The 18,793-nt window shown below is 48.1% G+C and overlaps 1 long non-coding RNA gene across 1 annotated transcript; it reads left to right on the forward strand.

Moving 5' to 3' along the window:
* The first annotated feature begins 466 nt into the window (after positions 1 to 466).
* Positions 467 to 18,398, forward strand: LOC116987789. The gene is made up of 2 exons (XR_004415798.1): positions 467 to 572; positions 18,040 to 18,398. It is a non-coding gene; the product is annotated as an uncharacterized LOC116987789 (long non-coding RNA).
* Positions 18,399 to 18,793: the final 395 nt, after the last annotated feature.

Consider the following 18,793-nt stretch of genomic DNA (forward strand, 5'->3'; position numbering starts at 1 on the left):
TAAAAGCAACAAAAAACAAAAACAAAAGAAGGCCCGATATGCTGTTCCAGCAATTTTTATTTGGGCTTGCAACAACATTGAATAAATGATCAATCGCCTTCAGTTGCAGCAGAAAAGCTAACATAGTATACATGTAAAAGCTACAAGCAGCAATTACATAAATATGAAAAAAACATGACATGAGGCTGTGAAGGTCATGAGGTTGCTGAATCACAACAACATGTTTAGTCTAGAGGAAAAGGAATTCAAAGTATCATGAGGAAAAGGAAGAGGAAGTACATATCAGACAGGTTAATCAGCCACAAACGGTTTGCAGGGGGACTTGCCAAAGGAAGGTCGCTTCATATCTTTGAGGAGCCAATGCTTCCTAAGAGTATTATTGGTGAACATTTGTTTTTCAGACTGAAAGGAAGCGTGCAGTGGTGTGTGCTTAAGGTCAGAGGTGGGACTGCTGACTTGTTGATTTATATGTTAACGGTGCGGACTTGCGTACACAAGGCATAGGTTCAAAGCTTGCAGAGTGAAGTGAAACTCAATGAAGAGTGAGGAGAGACAAAACGAACCACAAAAAGGTAGGTGCGCAGAAAACAACATGCAATAAAAAGAACTGTACAGATAGAGATAGCTGCGGGAACAGAGATCTGGTAGTTAACATAGACCAATATAGCACAGGAACGGGCCCTTCGGCCCACAATGTTTGTGCTGAACATGCCAGGATAAAGTAATCTCATCTGCCTGTACATGATCCATATCCCTCTACTCCCTGCACTTCCATGTGCCATTCCAAAGCCTCTTAAATGCCACTATTGCATCTGCCTCCACCACTACTCGCGTTCCAGGCCCACACCACTAAAAAACTTGCACTCATTGCTAACTTGGGGGGGGGGGGGGGGGGGGGGGGGGGGGGGGGGGGGGGGGGAGAATTTGAGCGCATAGAATTGTGGGTTGAATCTGTGAGATGCTAACATTTTAAAACATGAACCTTGACCACCACCTACACACACAATCACCGAATGCATCACTTTCTAAAAGGTGAAAGACCTCATTAAAGCTTTCCTAGATGTTCAAAGAATAGAAAACCAACTTAATCCCAGGAGGCGGCTGGGAATTTACACACTTAACTCAGTGTCTCAGGGATTAGATTTCATTTGATTGTCTGGTCTTACTATTGCCAGCTGGATTTCTCAGGGTTGTACGTTTCTTACGAATTTTATAAGAAACTAGACCAAGTGCAGACCCGTTGGGTCTGTTTCCCCAACGGCGATTGCGGGGGGGGGGGGGGGGGGGGCTGCGGCATCACACTCACATTAACCACCCCCCAAACACACCGGTGGGGCGAGGGGGGGTGAGAAGAAGGGAGGGAGGGGAGAGGAGGAGGAGGAAACGGGACAGATTTGGGAGGGAAAGGAGAGCGGGGTAGGGGCTGAGAGAGGGGGATGGGGAGAGAGATGTGGGGGAGGGGGGGATGGGGAATGAGGGGAGGAGGGAGGGAGGGGGAGAGGGGTGGGGGGACAGAGGTGGAAAGAGTGGGGAGGGAGAGTGGAGGGGGAAGGGGGAGAGGTGGAAGAGTGGGGAGGGAGGAGGAGAGGGGTAGGGGGAGTGATGGAAGAGGGACAGAGGGGTAGGAGGAAGGGGGCGGGTGGAGAGAGGGAAGGGGGTGGGGTAGAGAGGGAAGGGGGGTGGGGGAGAGAGGGATGGGTGGGAGAGGGAGAGGGGTGATGAGAGGGAAACATAGAACCATTGAAATTAAGTGCAGGAGTAGGCCATTCGGCCCTTAGAGTCTGCACCACCATTCAATATGATCATGGCTGATCATCCAACTCAGTATCCTGTACCTGCCTTCTCTCCATACACCCTGATCCCTTTACCCACAAGGGCCACATCTAACTCCCTCTTAAATATAGCCAATGAACTGGCCTCAACTACCTTCTGTTGCAGAGAATTCCAGAGATTCACCACTCTCTGTGTGAAAAATGTTTTTCTCATCTCTGTCCTAAAGGATTTCCCCCTTATCTTTAAACTGTGACCCCTTGTTCTGGACTTCCCCAACATCTGGAACAATCTTCCTGCATCTAGCCTGTCCAACCCCTTAAGAATTTTGTATGTTTCTATAAGATACCCTCTCAATCTTCTAAATTCTAGCGTGTACAAGCCGAGTCTATCCAGTCTTTCTTCATATGAAAGTCCTGACATCCCAGGAATCAGTCTGGTGAACCTTCTCTGTACTCCCTCTATGGCAACAATGCCTTTGAGCATTGGGCATTGTGACATCACACAATGGAACGTTCACCATGGGCTGGGCCTCCTGCAAAGGCATATGTAAATTAATCCATTCAAGAATGGGGAGGGAGGGAGGGGTAGAGGGGTAGCGGGAGTGGTGGAAGAAGGACGGGGGAGTGGTGGAAGAGGGACAGAGGGGTAGGGGGAAGGGGGCGGGGGGAGAGAGGGAAGGAGTGAGGAGGGTCAGAGAGGTAGGGGGAAGGGGTGGGGGGAGAGAGGGAAGGGGGTGCGGTAGAGAGCGAAGGGGGGTGGGGGACAGAGGGATGGGTGGGAGAGGGAGAATGGTGAGGAGAGGGAAACATAGAAACATAGAAATTAAGTGCAGGAGTAGGCCATTCGGCCCTTCGAACCTGCACCACCATTCAATATGATCATGGCTGATCATCCAACTCAGTATCCTGTATCTGCCTTCTCTCCATACCCCCTGATCCCTTTAGCCACAAGGGCCACATCTAACTCCCTCTTAAACATAGCCAATGAACTGGCCTCAACTACCTTCTGTGGCAGAGAATTCCAGAGATTCACCACTCTCTGTGTGAAAAATGTTTTTCTCATCTCTGTCCTAAAGGATTTCCCCCTTATCTAGGTATGTTGCAAAGCCTATCTGAAGCGTCGCTGAAAATTTGTCCCAGTCCGTGTGCGCGATTTTGGCGCCGTTTAGAGGGGGGCGGGTTTAAATGCGATTTTCCCTAGGCTGTTCAAATCGAGGATGTTCAGCCTAGGTAATCATTAACAAAAAATCGCTGGAAGGTTCCGTCGCTTTAGCTATTATTATTTTTAAGGGCTTTATCTTATTGTTATAGTAGTTTAAAAATTAACCTCTAAACCCGCGACCGCCGGCAACCGGCCGGATCTCATACAGGGGACAATAGAAGGTAGGCTGTTTATTTTTACATTAAAAAGGGCTTCTTAAGATCCCTTTATACAAAGTTTAATGTTGCGAGTAGCTATTTTGGGCCCCATTATATCCCGCAGTTCTTCTGGGCATTTGAGGGCACAAATCTACCGCAATGTGAACGTTCTAAACCAGCGCGTTCACAGGATCCCACTAGAAAGCTGATTTAAATGGACTTTAATTTACAGCAATTGAACATTAAATTCCTTCCATTTGGCCTATAAATTAATGTATATGAGATTTAAAAATCATGTTTTATTGTGAATTATTTGTGAATATTATTTGGCCACTTAGGCTATTTAAAAATGTTAATCATTTATTAAGAAATGGATAGATGTTTAGATCTAGTAATTGAAGTTTGAAATTAGCTACAATTGGGTAACTAACTAATTATATGCTTTAATTTCAGGTCATCCAAGTAAGATTATTTTATATTTGTTTCAGAATGCTTCAATCTATGATAACTGAAAATTTCATTCAGTTCTCTTACTTTTTAAGAAAGCTATGTGCTTTTGACTGTCCACGATCACAGCTTTTTTGTTATGTCCATAGAAAATCAATAGGGAACAAGATGCTAATTTCCGAGTATGAAAATGGCCATAACTTTTTAAATACTTGAGATATGAAAGTGAATTAGGTGTCAAAATAAACTTCTTTTTATGCTTTATCTGATGGGATAAATTGCAGACTTAATTTTTTAAATCTCAAAATTTTGTAACATTGCTACCTTATCTTTAAACTGTGATCCCTTGTTCTGGACTTCCCCAACTTCTGGAACAATCCTCCTGCATCTAGCCTGTCCAACCCCTTAAGAATTTTACAAGTTTCTATAAGATACCCCCTCAATCTTCTAAAATCTAGCGAGTACAAGCTGAGTCTATCCAGTCTTTCTTTATATGAAAGTCCTGACATCCCAGGAATCAGTCTGGTGAACCTTCTCTGTACTCCCTCTATGGCAACAATGTATTTGAGCGTTGGGCATTGTGACATCACACGATGGAACGTTCACCAGGTGCTGGTGCTCCTGCAAAGGCATATGTAAATGAATCCATTCTGATTGGACATCTGTGAACATTGGGCATTGTGACATCACACAATGGGGGGAAAGAGTGGGGAGGGATAGTGGGAGGGGGGAGAGGTGGAAGAGTGAGGAGGGTCAGAGAGGTAGGGGGAAGGGGTGGGGGGAGAGAGGGGAGGGAGGGGGAAGGGAGGGGGAGAGAGAGGGGTGGGGGAGGGAAAGGGGTGCATTGAGGGAGAGAAGTGGAAGAGTGGGGAGGGAGGGGTAGGGGGAGTGGTGGAAGAGGGACAGAGGGGTAGGGGGAAGGGGGCGGGGGGAGAGAGGGAAGGAGATAGGTAGAGAGTGAAGGGGGGTGGGGGAGAGAGGGATGGGTGGGAGAGGGAGAGGGGTGAGAAGAGGGAAACTTAGAAACATAGAAATTAGGTGCAGGAGTAGGCCCTTCGAGCCTGCACCTCCAGTCAATATGATCATGGCTGATCATCCAACTCAGTATCCTGTACCTGCCTTCTCTCCACACCCCCTGATCCCTTTAGCCACAAGGGCCACATCTAACTCCCTCTTAAATATAGCCAATGAACAGGCCTCAACTACCTTCTGTGGCAGTGAATTTCAGAGATTCACCACTCTCTGTGTGAAAAATGTTTTTCTCATCTCGGTCCTAGAAGATTTCCCCCTTATCCTTAAACTGTGGCCCCTTGTTCTGGACTTCCCCAACATCGGTTTCTATAAGATCCCCCCTCAATCTTCTAAAATCTAGCGAGTACAAGCCGAGTCTATCCAGTCTTTCTTCATATGAGCATCTGTGAGCATCGGGCATTGTGACATCACACGATGGAACGTTCACCAGGGGCTGGGGCTGGTGCTGCTTCTATGGGTGAGAAGCCAGTTTATTTTTGAAATATTGGGGGGGGGGGGGGGAGGGAGAAGGATTTGATTAAAAACGTGCACTTAAAAACGACAAAATGTAATGAGGTGCGGATACTTAGAAAGAAAAGTGAAATCTCTACCGAAATGGAAAAGATGTCGGCGATTCTGCGTCTGGTTTCGGAGTTGCAGGGAATAAAGGAAGAAAAGCGGTCGGCTGCCGGCCATGTAAATGGTTCCATTCCGATTGGACATCTGCGAGCATTGGGCATTGCGATTGGACATCTGCGTGCATTGGGCATTGTGACATCACACGATGGGAACGAATCAAAAGGCAGAAAGGCAACCGGACGGCAACCGGACGGATGGGACGAGAGTTTTATATATTAACTAGACCAAGTTAATGTTTCCCCGATGGCGTTTTGCGGGGGGGGGGGCTGCGGCATCAAACTCACATTAACCACCCACCAAACACACAGGTGGGGGGAGGGGGGATGTGAAGAGGGGAGGGAAGGGAGAGGATGTGGAGGAAACGGGACAGATTTGGGAGGGAAAGGAGAGCGGGGTAGGGGGTGAGAGAGGGGGATGGGGAGAGAGATGTGGGGGAGGGGGAGGATGGGGAGGTAGGGTAGGAGGGAGGGAGGGGGAGAGGGGTGTGGGAGAGAGGGGAAAGAGTGGGGAGGGAGAGTGGAGGGGGAAGGGGGAGAGGTGGAAGAGTGGGAAGGGAGGTGGAGAGGCGTAGGGGGAGTGATGGAAGAGGGACAGAGGGGTAGGAGGAAGGGGGCGGGTGGAGAGAGGGAAGGGGGTGGCGTAGAGAGGGAAGGGGGGTGGGGGAGAGAGGGATGGGTGGGAGAGGGAGAGGGGTGATGAGAGGGAAACATAGAACCATTGAAATTAAGTGCAGGAGTAGGCCATTCGGCCCTTCGAGCCTGCACCACCATTCAATATGATCGTGGCTGATCATCCAACTCAGTATCCTGTACCTGCCTTCTCTCCATACCCCCTGATCCCTTTAGCCACAAGGGCCACATCTAACTCCCTCTTAAATATAGCCAATGAACTGGCCTCAACTACCTTCTGTGGCAGAGAATTCCAGAGATTCACCACTCTCTGTGTGAAAAATGTTTTTCTCATCTCTGCCCTAAAGGATTTCCCCCTTATCCTTAAACTGTGACCCCTTGTTCTGGTCTTCCCCAACATCCGGAACAATCTTCCTGCATCTAGCCTGTCCAACCCCTTAAGAATGTTATACGTTTCTATAAGATACCCCCTCAATCTTCTAAAATCTAGCGAGTACAAGGCGAGTCTATCCAGTCTTTCTTCATTTGAAAATCCTGACATTCCAGGAATCAGTCTGGTGAACCTTCTCTGTACTCTCTCTATGGCAACAATGTATTTGAGCATTGGGCATTGTGACATCACACGATCACCAGGGGCTGGGGCTCCTGCAAAGGCATATGTAAATGAATCCATTCCGATTGGACATCTGTGAGCATCAGGCATTGTGACATCACACGATGGAACGTTCATCAGGGGCTGGGGCTGGTGCTGATTCTATGGGTGAGAAGCCAGTTTATTTTTGAAATATTGGGGGGGGGGGGGGGGGGGTGGTGAAGGATTTGATTAAAAACATGTACTTAAACACGAAGAAATGTAATGAGGAGCGGATACTTAGAAAGAAAAGTGAAATCACTACCGAAATGGAAAAGATGTGGGCGATTCTGCGTCTGGTTTCGGAGTTGCAGTGATTCAAAGGAAGAAATGCAGTCGGAAGCCGTACATGTAAATGGATCCATTCCGATTGGACATCTGTGACCATTTGGCATTGCGATTGTACATCTGCGAGCATTGGGCATTGTGACATCACACGGTGGAACGTTCACCAGGGGCTGGGGCTCCTGCAAAGGCATATGTATTCGGGGGGTAGATAAGGTTCTCTGCGGCCAGCAGAACATGTCCCGAAGGCTGTGTTGCCTACCCGGTGCTAGGGTTAAGGATATCTCTGCGATGCTGGAGAGAAATTTGCAGTGGGAGGGGGAGGATCCAGTGGTCGTGGTCCATGTGGGGACCAATGACATAGGAAGGACGAGGAAGGAGGATCTGCTGAAGGAGTTTGAGCAGTTAGGGAATAAATTAAAAAGCAGAACCTCGAGGGTACTGATCTCCGGATTGCTACCTGAGCCACGGGCCAAATCGGCGAGGGTACGTAAAATTAAAAAGCTGAATGCGTGGCTCAAAGACTGGTGTGGGAATAATGGGTTTGGTTTCTTGGGCCACTGGCACCAGTACTGGGACAGGGGGGATCTGTTCTGTAAGGACGGACTTCACCTGAACGGTGCTGGGACTGGGGTCCTGGCAAATCATATAACTAGGGCAGTAGAGAGGTCTTTAAACTAAGTAGCGGGGGGGAGGTATCAAGGGGGGTAATAACGGCAGGGGTAGAGGATATAGAGCAGGGTATCAGTGGGGAAGCGGAAAGTCAAAATGTGACAGGAGACAGAATGTGTGAAGATAAAGCTCTAGATGTAAAAGGGGCAAAAACGGAAAGGAAGGGTAGTAAAATCATCTGAAAGTGCTTTATCTAAATGCACGGAGTATTCGTAATAAGATAAATGAATTAACGGTGCAATTAAGTATATATAGTTATGATATCGTGGCCATTACGGAGACATGGCTGCAAGGGGATCAGGACTGGGAGTTAAATATAGAGGGGTACTCGACAATTAGGAAAGATAGACAGGAAAGAAAGGGAGGAGGGGTGGCCCTTTTAATAAGGGAGGGAATAACGGCAATAGAGAGGAAGGATATTGCGTTGAAGGATCAGGATAGTGAAACAGCTTGGGTACAGATAGAGAATAACAAGGGGAAAAAAACACTAGTGGGTGTAATTTATAGACCTCCAAATAGCTGTGACGCTGTTAGTCAGAACATAAATCTGCAAATAGTTGACGCATGTAAAAAGGGAACTGCTGTAATCATGGGGGACTTCAATTTTCATATTAATTGGGCAAACCAAACTGGGCAGGGTAGACTAGAGGAAGAATTTATAGAATGTATTAGAGACGGGTTCCTAGAACAGTATGTCACAGAACCGACAAGGGGGGAGGCAATCTTGGATCTGGTCCTGTGTAATGAAGCAGGATTAATTAAAAATGTCATAGTTAGGGACTCGTTGGGAACAAGTGACCACAATATGGTCGAATTCCATATTCAAATAGAAGGGGAGCAGGTTGAAACTCAGGCTAGGGTGCTTAGTCTAAATAAGGGGGATTATGAAGGTATGAGGACTGAGCTGATCAAAGTTGACTGGGATAGCAGACTCAAGAATAAGACGGTACATGAGCAGTGGTGTACGTTTAAGGGTCTACTGTATAACCTTCAAGAAAAATTTATTCCTATGAAGAAAAAAAGGGGTAAGGGTAAGAACAGTCAGCCATGGCTCAGTAAAACTATAAAGGATAGTATTCGGCTGAAGGCAAGGGCATATAAGGTAGCCAGAGATAGTGGGAGGGTAGAGGATTGGGAAGCATTTAAAGGTCAGCAAAAAATAACTAAGAGATTAATTAAGACGGGGAAAATAGACTATGAAAGGAATTTAGCAAACAACATAAAAACTAATAGTAAGAGTTTTTATAGCTATATAAAAAGAAAAAGGGTGGCTAAGGTGAACGTTGGTCCATTGGAGGGTGAGACTGGAGAGTTGTTGGTGGGGAACATGGAAATGGCAAAGGCATTAAACGAGTATTTTGTATCAGTCTTCACCATAGAAGACACAAAAAATATTCCAACGTTGGATAAACAGGGGGCGGTAGGAATGGAGGAGCTAAATACTATTAAGATCACCAAGGAGGTGGTATTAGGGAAATTAATGAGACTGAAGGAGGATAAATCCCCTGGGCCTGATGGATTACATCCAAGGGTCTTGAGGGAGATAGCGGTGGGGATTGTGGATGCATTGGTGATAATTTTCCAAAACTCCCTGGAGGCAGGAACGGTCCCAGTGGATTGGAAAATGGCCAATGTAACACCTATATTTAAAAAAGGAAGTAAACAGAAAGCGGGTAACTATAGACCGGTTAGTCTAACATCGGTGGTGGGTAAAATGTTAGAGACAATTATTAAAGAAACACTAACGGGGCACTTGGATAAACATGACTTCATCGGACAGAACCAGCATGGTTTTGTGAAGGGGAAGTCCTGTTTAACGAATCTGCTCGAATTCTTTGAGGAAGTAACAACCCGGGTGGATAAAGGGGAACCGGTGGATGTGGTATACTTGGACTTCCAAAAGGCTTTTGACAAGGTGCCACATAAAAGACTATTGCTAAAAATAAAAAATTATGGAATTGGGGGTAATATATTAGCATGGGTAGAGGATTGGCTAACAAATAGGAAGCAGAGAGTGGGGATAAATGGTTCATACTCGGGATGGCAACCGGTAACTAGCGGGGTTCCGCAAGGGTCGGTGCTGGGACCCCAGTTGTTCACAATTTATATAAACGATTTGGAGGAGGGAACCAAGTGTAATATATCAAAATTTGCGGACGATACAAAAATGGGAGGAAAAGTAGGGGATGAGGAGGATAGGAAGAGTCTGCAAAAGGATATAGATAAACTAGGTGAGTGGGCAACAACTTGGCAGATGAAGTTTAATACTAATAAATGTGAAGTCATTCACTTTGGGAAAAAAAATGATAGGGCAAGTTATTTTCTAAATGAGGAGGAGCTGCGTTGTAATGCAACGCAAAGGGATCTAGGGGTATTAGTACATGAATCACTAAAAGTTAGTATGCAGGTGCAGCAAGCAATCAGGAAGGCCAATGGAGTTTTGGCCTTTATTGCTAGGGGGATTGAGTATAAAAACACGGAGGTCTTGCTGCAGCTGTACACAGTATTAGTGAGACCACATTTGGAATACTGTGTACAGTTCTGGGGTCCATACTTAAGAAAGGATGTACTAGCCCTGGAGGCAGTGCAGCGAAGGTTTACAAGATTAATTCCTGCAATGAGGGGATTGACATATGAGGAAAGGTTAAGTAGGCTGGAACTCTACTCTTTGGAGTTTAGAAGAATGAGAGGCGATCTCATTGAAACATATAAGATCGTGAGGGGCCTTGATCGGGTGGATGCACCGAGGATGTTCCCAATGATCGGGGAAACTAGAACTAGGGGACATAGTTGCAGAATAAGGGGGGGCTCTTTTAAAACTGAGATGAGGAAGAACTTCTTCACCCAGAGGGTGGTTAATTTATGGAATTCACTGCCCCAGGGAGCAGTGGAAGCAGAAACTTTAAATATATTTAAGACTAAAATAGATGTTTTTTTAGCTGCCAAGGGGATAAGGGGCTACGGGGAGAGGGCAGGGATATGGACCTAGGTATGGTTAGTATAGTAAGACCTGAGTGATCTCCTGGACAAGTGTCAATCGCCTAGATTGGGGTCGGAGAGGAATTTCCCGGATTTTTTTCCCGAATTGGACCTGGGTTTTTATCCGGTTTTTTGCCTCCCCCAGGAGATCACGAGGTTTTTGGGGTGGAGAGGGGTGATAGCGGTATAAAGGGAAGGGTAGTGTCTTGTGTTCTGTGTCTTGTGTCTACTGTTTGTGGGTAAGTGTGTCTGTTTAGTGTTCAGCCATGAGCGAATGGCGGTGCGGGCTCGACGGACCTGGTGGTCTACTCTCGCACCTACTTTCTATGTTTCTATGTTTCTATGTAAATGGATCCATTCCGATTGGACATATGTGAACATTGGGCATTGTGACATCACACGTTGGAACGTTCACCATGGGCTGGGCCTCCTGCAAAGGCATATGTAAATGATTCCATTCCGATTGAACATCTGTGAGCATCAGGCATTGTGACATCACACGATGGAACGTTCATCAGGGGCTGGGGCTGGTGCTGATTCTATGGGTGAGAAGCCAGTTTATTTTTGAAATATTGGGGGGGGTGAAGGATTTGATTAAAAACATGTACTTAAACACGACGAAATGTAATGAGGAGCGGATACTTAGAAAGAAAAGTGAAATTTCTACCGAAATGGAAAAGATGTCGGCGATTCTGCGTCTGGTTTCCGAGTTGCAGTGAATCAAAGGAAGAAATGCAGTCGGAAGCCGTACATGTAAATGACTCCATTCCGATTGGACATCTGCGAGCATTTGGCATTGCGATTGGACATCTGCGAGCATTGGGCATTGTGACATCACACGATGGGAACGAATCAAAAGGCAGGCAGGCAGCCGGACGGACGGCAGGCGACAGGCACACAGTTTTAATATATAACTAGACCAAGTGCAGACCCGTTGGGTCTGTTTCCCCAACGGTGTTTTGCGGGGGGGGGGGAGGGGGGGCTGCGGCATCAAACTCACATTAACCACCCCCCAAACACACAGGTGGGGGGAGGGGAGATGTGAAGAGGGGAGGGAGGGGAGAGGAGGTGGAGGAAACGGGACAGATTTGGGAGGGAAAGGAGAGCGGGGTAGGGGGTGAGAGAGGGGGATGGGGAGAGAGATGTGGGGGAGGTGGAGGATGGGGAGGTAGGGGAGGAGGGAGGGAGGGGGAGAGGGGTGGGGGAGAGTGGGGAAAGAGTGGGGAGGGAGAGTGGAGGGGGAAGGGGGAGAGGTGGAAGAGTGGGGAGGGAGGTGGAGAGGGGTAGGGGGAGTGATGGAAGAGGGACAGAGGGGTAGGAAGAAGGGGGCGGGTGGAGAGAGGGAAGGGGGTGGCGTAGAGAGGGAAGGGGGGTGGGGGAGAGAGGGATGGGTGGGAGAGGGAGAGGGGTGAAGAGAGGGAGACATAGAACCATTGAAATTAAGTGCAGGAGTAGGCCATTCGGCCCTTCGAGCCTGCACCACCATTCAATATGACCCTGACATCCCAGGAATCAGTCTGGTGAACCTTCTCTGTACTCCCTCTATGGCAAAGATGTCTTTGAGCATAGGGCATTGTGACATCACACGATGGAACGTTCACCAGGGGCTGGGGCTCCTGCAAAGGCATATGTAAATGAGTCCATTCTGATTGGACATATGTGAACATCGGGCTTTGTGACATCACACAATGGAACGTTCTTCAGGGGCTGGGGCTGGTGCTGCTTCTATGGGTGCGAAGCCAGTTTATTTTTGAAATATTGGGTGGGGGGGGGGGGGGGGGGGGGTGAAGGATTTGTTTAAAAACGTGTACATAAACACGACGAAATGTAATGAGGAGCGGATACTTAGAAAGAAAAGTGAAATCTCTACCGAAATGTCGGCGATTCTGCGTCTGGTTTCGGAGTTGCAGGGAATCAATGGAAGAAATGCGGCCGGAAGCCGTACATGTAAATGGATCCATTCCGATTGGACGTCTGCGAGCGTCGGGCATCGCGATTGGACGTCTGCGAGCATCGGGCATTGTGACATCGCACGGCGGGAACGAATCGAAAGGCAGAAAGGCAGCCGGACGGATGTCGGACGGATGGGGCGAGAGTTTTATATAATAACTAGACAAGAGGGGAGGGAGGGGAGAGGAGGAGGAGGAAACGGAATAGATTTGGGAGGGAAAGGAGAGCGGGGTAGGGGGTGAGAGATGGGGAGAGAGATGTGGGGGAGGGGGGATGGGGAAGATGGGGAGGAGGGAGGGAGGGGGAGAGGGGTGGGGGAGAGAGGGGAAAGAGTGGGGAGGGAGAGTGGAGGGGAAGGGGGAGAGAAGTGGAAGAGTGGGGAGGGAGGAGGAGAGGGTTAGGGGGAGTGATGGAAGAGGGACAGAGGGATAGGGGGAAGGGGGTGGGGGGGGAGAGGGCAGGGGGTGGGGTAGAGAGGGAAGGGGGTGGGGGAGAGAGGTATTGGAGAGGGAGAGGGAGAGGGGTGAGGAGGGATAGGGGGAGGAGAGAAGGGGGAGAGAACTGGAAGAGTGGGGAGGGAGGGGTAGGGGGAGTGGTGAAAGAGGGACAGAGGGGTAGGGGAAGGGGTGGGGGAGAGAGGGGAAGGGAGGGGAAGAGAGAGGGGTGGGGGTGGGAGAGGCGTGGGGTAAGGGGATAGAAGTGGAAGAGTGGGGAGGGAGGGGTAGGTGGAGTGGTGAAAGAGGGACAGGGGTGTAGGGGGAAGGGGGTGGTGGTAGAGAGGGAAGGGGGGTGGGGGAGAGAGGGATGGGTGGGATAGGGAGAGGGGTGATTAGAGGGAAACATAGAAGCATAGAAATTAAGTGCAGGAGTAGGCCATTCGGCCATTCGAGCCTGCACCACCATTCAATATGATCATGGCTGATCATACAACTCAGTATCCTGTACCTGCCTTCTCTCCATACCCCCTGATCCCTTTAGCCACAAGGGCCACATCTAACTCCCTCTTAAATATAGCCAATGAACAGGCCTCAACTACCTTCTGTGGCAGAGAGTTCCAGAGACTCACCTCCATCTGTGTGAAAAATGTTTTCCTCATCTCAGTACTAAAGGATTTCCCCTTTATCCTTAAAATGTGACCCACTTGTCCTGGACTTCCCCAACATCGGAACAACCTTCCTGCATCAGACAAATGCAATTCAGGACTTTTCTCTTCACAAGCAAAGTCAGAATGACGGTTAGTGAAGAATTCGAACAATCGTTGTGCGTTCAGATGCTGCGCGCGCCTCCTGCACCAAAGGTGGGGGGGGGGTGGGGGAGCGTGTGTTGTCACACACAAAGATCTTGTAGCGGAGAGCTCTGCTATAAGATCTTTGGTCACATACTAAGCACGCGCCTCCACAAACAGATGAGCGTCTTGTTGAATGGAGAGCGCGTGGCCGCCTCCACAAACATTCACACACACTGAGGACCCGCCCCCACAAAAAATATTTTGTGAGGAAGGTGAGGAGGAGGGTGGAGAGGGAGAGGGGGAGGGGGGGGGAGGGGTTGGAGCGGGCGTGCATGAGTCGAGAGAAGAGAAAAGGGCAGAGAGAGAGAGAGAGGCTGGTACAACAACAAAAAAGCTGGATAAACTCAGCGGGTGCAGCTGCATCTATGGACCGAAGGAAAAGGGCAATGTTTTTGGCCGAAACCCTTCTTCCGGGTTTCGGCCAAAAACGTTGACCATTCCATTCGCTCCATAGATGCTGCCGCACCCGCTGAGTTTATTCAGCTATTTTTATGTCTACCTTCGATTTTCCAGCATCTGTAGTTCCTTCTTAAAGACAGAGACTGTGCACTGTAAGGGAATGAGGAGGGAGAGGAGGGAGAGGGGGAAGAGTGTGGAGGGAGGGGGAGAGTGGGATGGGAGGGGGAGAGTGGGATGGGAGGGGGAGAGGGGTGGGGGGAGAGAGGGGAAAGAGTGTGGGGGGGGGGGGGGGGGGGGAGAGAAGTGGAAGAGTAGGGAGGGAGGGAGGGGAGAGAGGGGTAGCAGGAGTGGTGGAAGATGGGCAGGGGGAGTGGTGGAAGAGGGTCAGAGGGGTAGGGGAAGGGGTGGGGGAGAGAGGGGAAGGGAGGGGGGGTGGGGGAGGGAGAGGGGTGGGGTAAGGGGAGAGAAGTGGGAGAGGGAGGGGTAGGGGGAGTGGTGGAAGAGGGACAGAGGGGAAGGGGGCGGGGGAGAGAGGGAAGGGGGTGGGGTAGAGAGGGAAGGGGTGGGGGAGAGAGGGATGGAAGAGGGGTGAGGAGAGGGAGAGGGGGAGGAGAGAAGGGGGAGAGAAGTGGAAGAGTGGGGAGGGAGGGAGGGGTGGCGGGAGTGGTGGAAGAGGGACGGGGGAGTGGTGGAAGAGGGACAGAGGGGTAGGGGAAGGGGTGGGACAGGGAGGGGAAGAGAGAGGGGTGTGGGAGGGAGAGGGGTGGGGTAAGGGGAGAGAAGTGGCAGAGTGGGGAGGGAGGGGTAGAGGGACTGGTGGAAGAGGGACAGAGGGGTAGGGGAAGGGGGCGGGGGGAGAGAGGGAAGGGGGTGGGGTAGAGCGGGAAGGGGGGTGGGGGAGAGAGTGATGGGTGGCAGAGGGAGAGGGGTGAGGAGAGGGAAACATAGAAATTAAGTGCAGGAGTAGGCTATTTGTCCCTTCGAGCCTGCACCACCATTCAATATGATCATGGCTGATCATCCAACTCAGTATCATGTACCTGCCTTCTCTCCATACCCCCTGATCCCTTTAGCCACAGGGGCCACATCTAACTTCCTCTTAAATACGGCCAATGAACAGGCCTCAACTACCTTCTGTGCCAGTGAATTCCAGAGATTCACCACTCTCTGTGTGAAAAATGTTTTTCTCATCTCGGTCGTAAAAGATTTACCCTTTATCCTTAAGCTGTGACCCCTTGTTCTGGACTTCCCCAACATCTGGAACAATCTTCCTGCATCTAGCCTGTCCAATCCCTTAAGAATTTTGTAAGTTTCTATAAGATACCCCCTCAATCTTCTAAAATCTTGCGAGTACAAACAGAGTCTGGGGCTGATTCTATGGGTGAGATGCCAGATTTTTTTTAATATTTGGTGGTGGGGGGGGGGGGGGGGGGGGGGAGGATTTGATTAAAAATGTGTACATAAACACGACGAAATGTAATCAGGAGTTTCTTTAAGATCCCCCCAATCTTCTAAAATCTAGCGAGTACAAGCTAAGTCTATCCAGTCTTTCTTCATTTGAAAATCCTGACATTCCAGGAATCAGTCTGGTGAACCTTTTCTGTACTCCCTCTATGGCAACAATGTATTTGAGCATTGGGCATTGTGACATCACACGATGGAACGTTCACCAGGGGCTGGGGCTCCTGCAAAGGCATATGTAAATGAATCCATTCCGATTGGACATATGTGAGCATTGGGCATTGTGACATCACACGATGGAACGTTCAGCAGGGGCTGGGGCTGGTGCTGCTTCTATGGGTGCAAAGCCAGTATATTTCTGAAATATTGGGGGGTGGGCGAAGGATTTGATTAAAAACGTGTACTTAAACACGACAAAATGTAATGAGGAGCGGATACTTAGAAAGAAAAGTGAAATCTCTACCGAAATGGAAAAGATGTCGGCGATTCTGCGTCTGGTTTCGGAGTTGCAGGGAATCAAAGGAAGAAATGCGGCCGGAAGCCGTACATGTAAATGGATCCATTCCGATTGGACGTCTGCGAGCGTAGGGCATTGCGATTGGACATCTGCAAGCATCGGGCATTGTGACATCACACGACGGGAACAAATCGAAAGGCAGAAAGGCAGCCGGACTGATGTCGGACGGATGGGACGAGAGATTTATATAATAATAGAAGATAGATAGATAGATAGATAGATAGATAGATAGATAGATAGATAGATAGATAGATAGATAGATAGATAGATAGATAGATAGATAGATAGATAGATGTACAACATGCAAGACTGTCCCCTGTTCCTAAGTCTCCTAAAGCCCTCCAAAATATGATTCTCTAGTCCCACCTCCCATTTAAAAACAAGGTTTTTAGTTCAGGAATAGAATATTGCTCCTTCAGGGTGCAATCCCTTGGTTCAGAATTCACATGTGTTGGAGGTAGCTGATTCCTTGAGCTGAACTGAAATCTCGCTGAGCTCGAGGTTCATACAGCCTCCCACCAAATTCATGGATAAGACGTAGCTGGTCCTACAGCCTTGTCTAGAGTGATCCCTATTGAAACCTCATTCATCTCCAGAATGTTAACCAAATGACAAGAAGAAACACATAAATATTTCCTAGACAAGATGCTTGGAGCTTTGGAGTTGAATTTGCATATATTTGCTGCCCTTTCCCTCCAGGTGGCAGAGGTCCAAGGAAAACACTGTTGAAAAAGTCTTGACCAGTTGTAGCAATTGTATTTGCAGATGGCATTCACTGTATCCAGAATGTGTCAATGGTGGTGGGAGATAATTGTCATGCCAGCCATATTTGCCATCTGTGTTCTTCACTTCGCCAAACGTACCCTACATGAGTCAGAAGGTCAATCTTTGCTGTTGGGGTTGGACAATTCGATAAAAGAGATACTATGGCAATCAACATGTGGCTAGATTACTCCTGTGCCTTGATGTGTTACAGGTCTGCCCATTAGAATGTAGACCTAAGTATTCCATGAATTGCAAATTTAATTGTAGGAATCAGTAATGGTAGTATTTCTTATGTTTAAGAAGGAACTGCAGATGCTGGAAAATCGAAGGCAGACAAAAATGCTGGAGAAACTCAGCGGGTGAGGCAGCATCTATGGAGCAAAGGAAATAGGTGACGTTTCGGGTCGAGACCCTTCTTCAGAGTCTCAAGGGATATGGGGAGAAGGCAGGAATGGGGTACTGATTGTGGATGATCAGTCATGATCACTGATTGTGGATTATCAGCCTGAATGGCCTACTCCTGCAGCTATTTTCTATGTATCTCTGTATCCATATGGCAGTGTCACTTTTTTTTAAATTCAAGCAACTAGGCAAACCTGGAATAACAAATTGTCAGTGATAGTGGATGACACTACCAATTGTTGTAAAAACCCATCCCATTTCCTGATATCCTGCAAAATAGGAAATAAACCATAGCTATTCAGCCTAGACAGTATAGTTAACTCCTAAATGCCCTCTTAAGATGGATCTTGGGCACTTATTTTTCTGTGATTTATTTTCTTTTTTATATATAGTGAATTATTTGTTGTTGTTTAGTTTAGGTTAGTTTATATATATAGTGCAGAACCAGCGATCCCCATTCATTAGCATAATCCTACAAACTAGGGACAATTTACAATCTTTACCGAAGCAAATTAACCAACAAACCTGTGCATCTTTGAAGTGGGATGAAACAGGAGCACCCAGTGAAAACCTACAAGGTCATGGGGAGAACGTACAAACTCTGCACAGACAGCACCCATAGTCCGGATCAAATCCAGGTCTCTGGTGCTATAAGGGAGGAACTCTACCACTGTGCCACCGTGCTGCCCCAGATTCCTTGCTTCCATAAATGGCAAGGTTTTTTTTACACAAACCTTGCCGTTTGTGGAAGCTAAACGCAGATGCAGCTACCTGGCTGATGATCATTGATTTATTAAAATGTATGAAATCACCAAGTTGTCCTTTATGCACAGGGTTTATACGTCCAACAGCCTGGAAGGATTCCTCTGTGCATTGTTCTTCTTCTCCCTGCTCCTGACCAGCCGAGGGTACAGAAACTTGTAAGTGCACACCACCAGACAGGAACAGCTTCTTCCCCTCCATTATCAGGCTTCTGAACAGTCCTTCTGCAAGCCAGGGTACCGATTCACCTCCACCCCATTGTGGACATTGGACTTCATCTGCTTACTGATGTGCTACAATGCTGTGTACTATATTCTGCACTCTTTATCTTCTCCTTTGCTATATCTATTACACTTGAGTTTGACTTTATTTTATACATTTATAGTGTAACTAATCTATTTGGAGTGCTTGAAAAATAAAGCTTTTCATTGCACCTTGGTACACTTGACACTAATACACCTAAAACAAAGTCTAAGTAATGCACTTAAGGTTGTCCTTTTCTTCAGCAGGTTTAGTTTAGTTTTGAGGTACAGCATGGAAATAGGCCCTTCAGCCCACCGAGTGCGCTGACCCAGGGAGAACGTCACAGATCTTGGGCCTTGGGAGATCTTCTCTCAAAGTTGCAATTCCAAAACCAGAACAATTGGCCCTCGCTCTCAGATTCTTCCAGTCTCATTGTCCATGCACTACCCCCATATCCACCTTATTGTGTACTGTGCGTTTGCCAACATGGTCTGGAAAAGGACACAAGGATTCTTGATGAGGTTTGTCCCAAGCAGTTGTTTGGGATATTTTTAGCATATTTTTAAGGCAGAGAGAGATAAA

The sequence above is a fragment of the Amblyraja radiata genome, chromosome 26 (assembly GCF_010909765.2).
Source record: "Amblyraja radiata isolate CabotCenter1 chromosome 26, sAmbRad1.1.pri, whole genome shotgun sequence".
Classification (NCBI taxonomy): Eukaryota; Metazoa; Chordata; class Chondrichthyes; order Rajiformes; family Rajidae; genus Amblyraja; species Amblyraja radiata.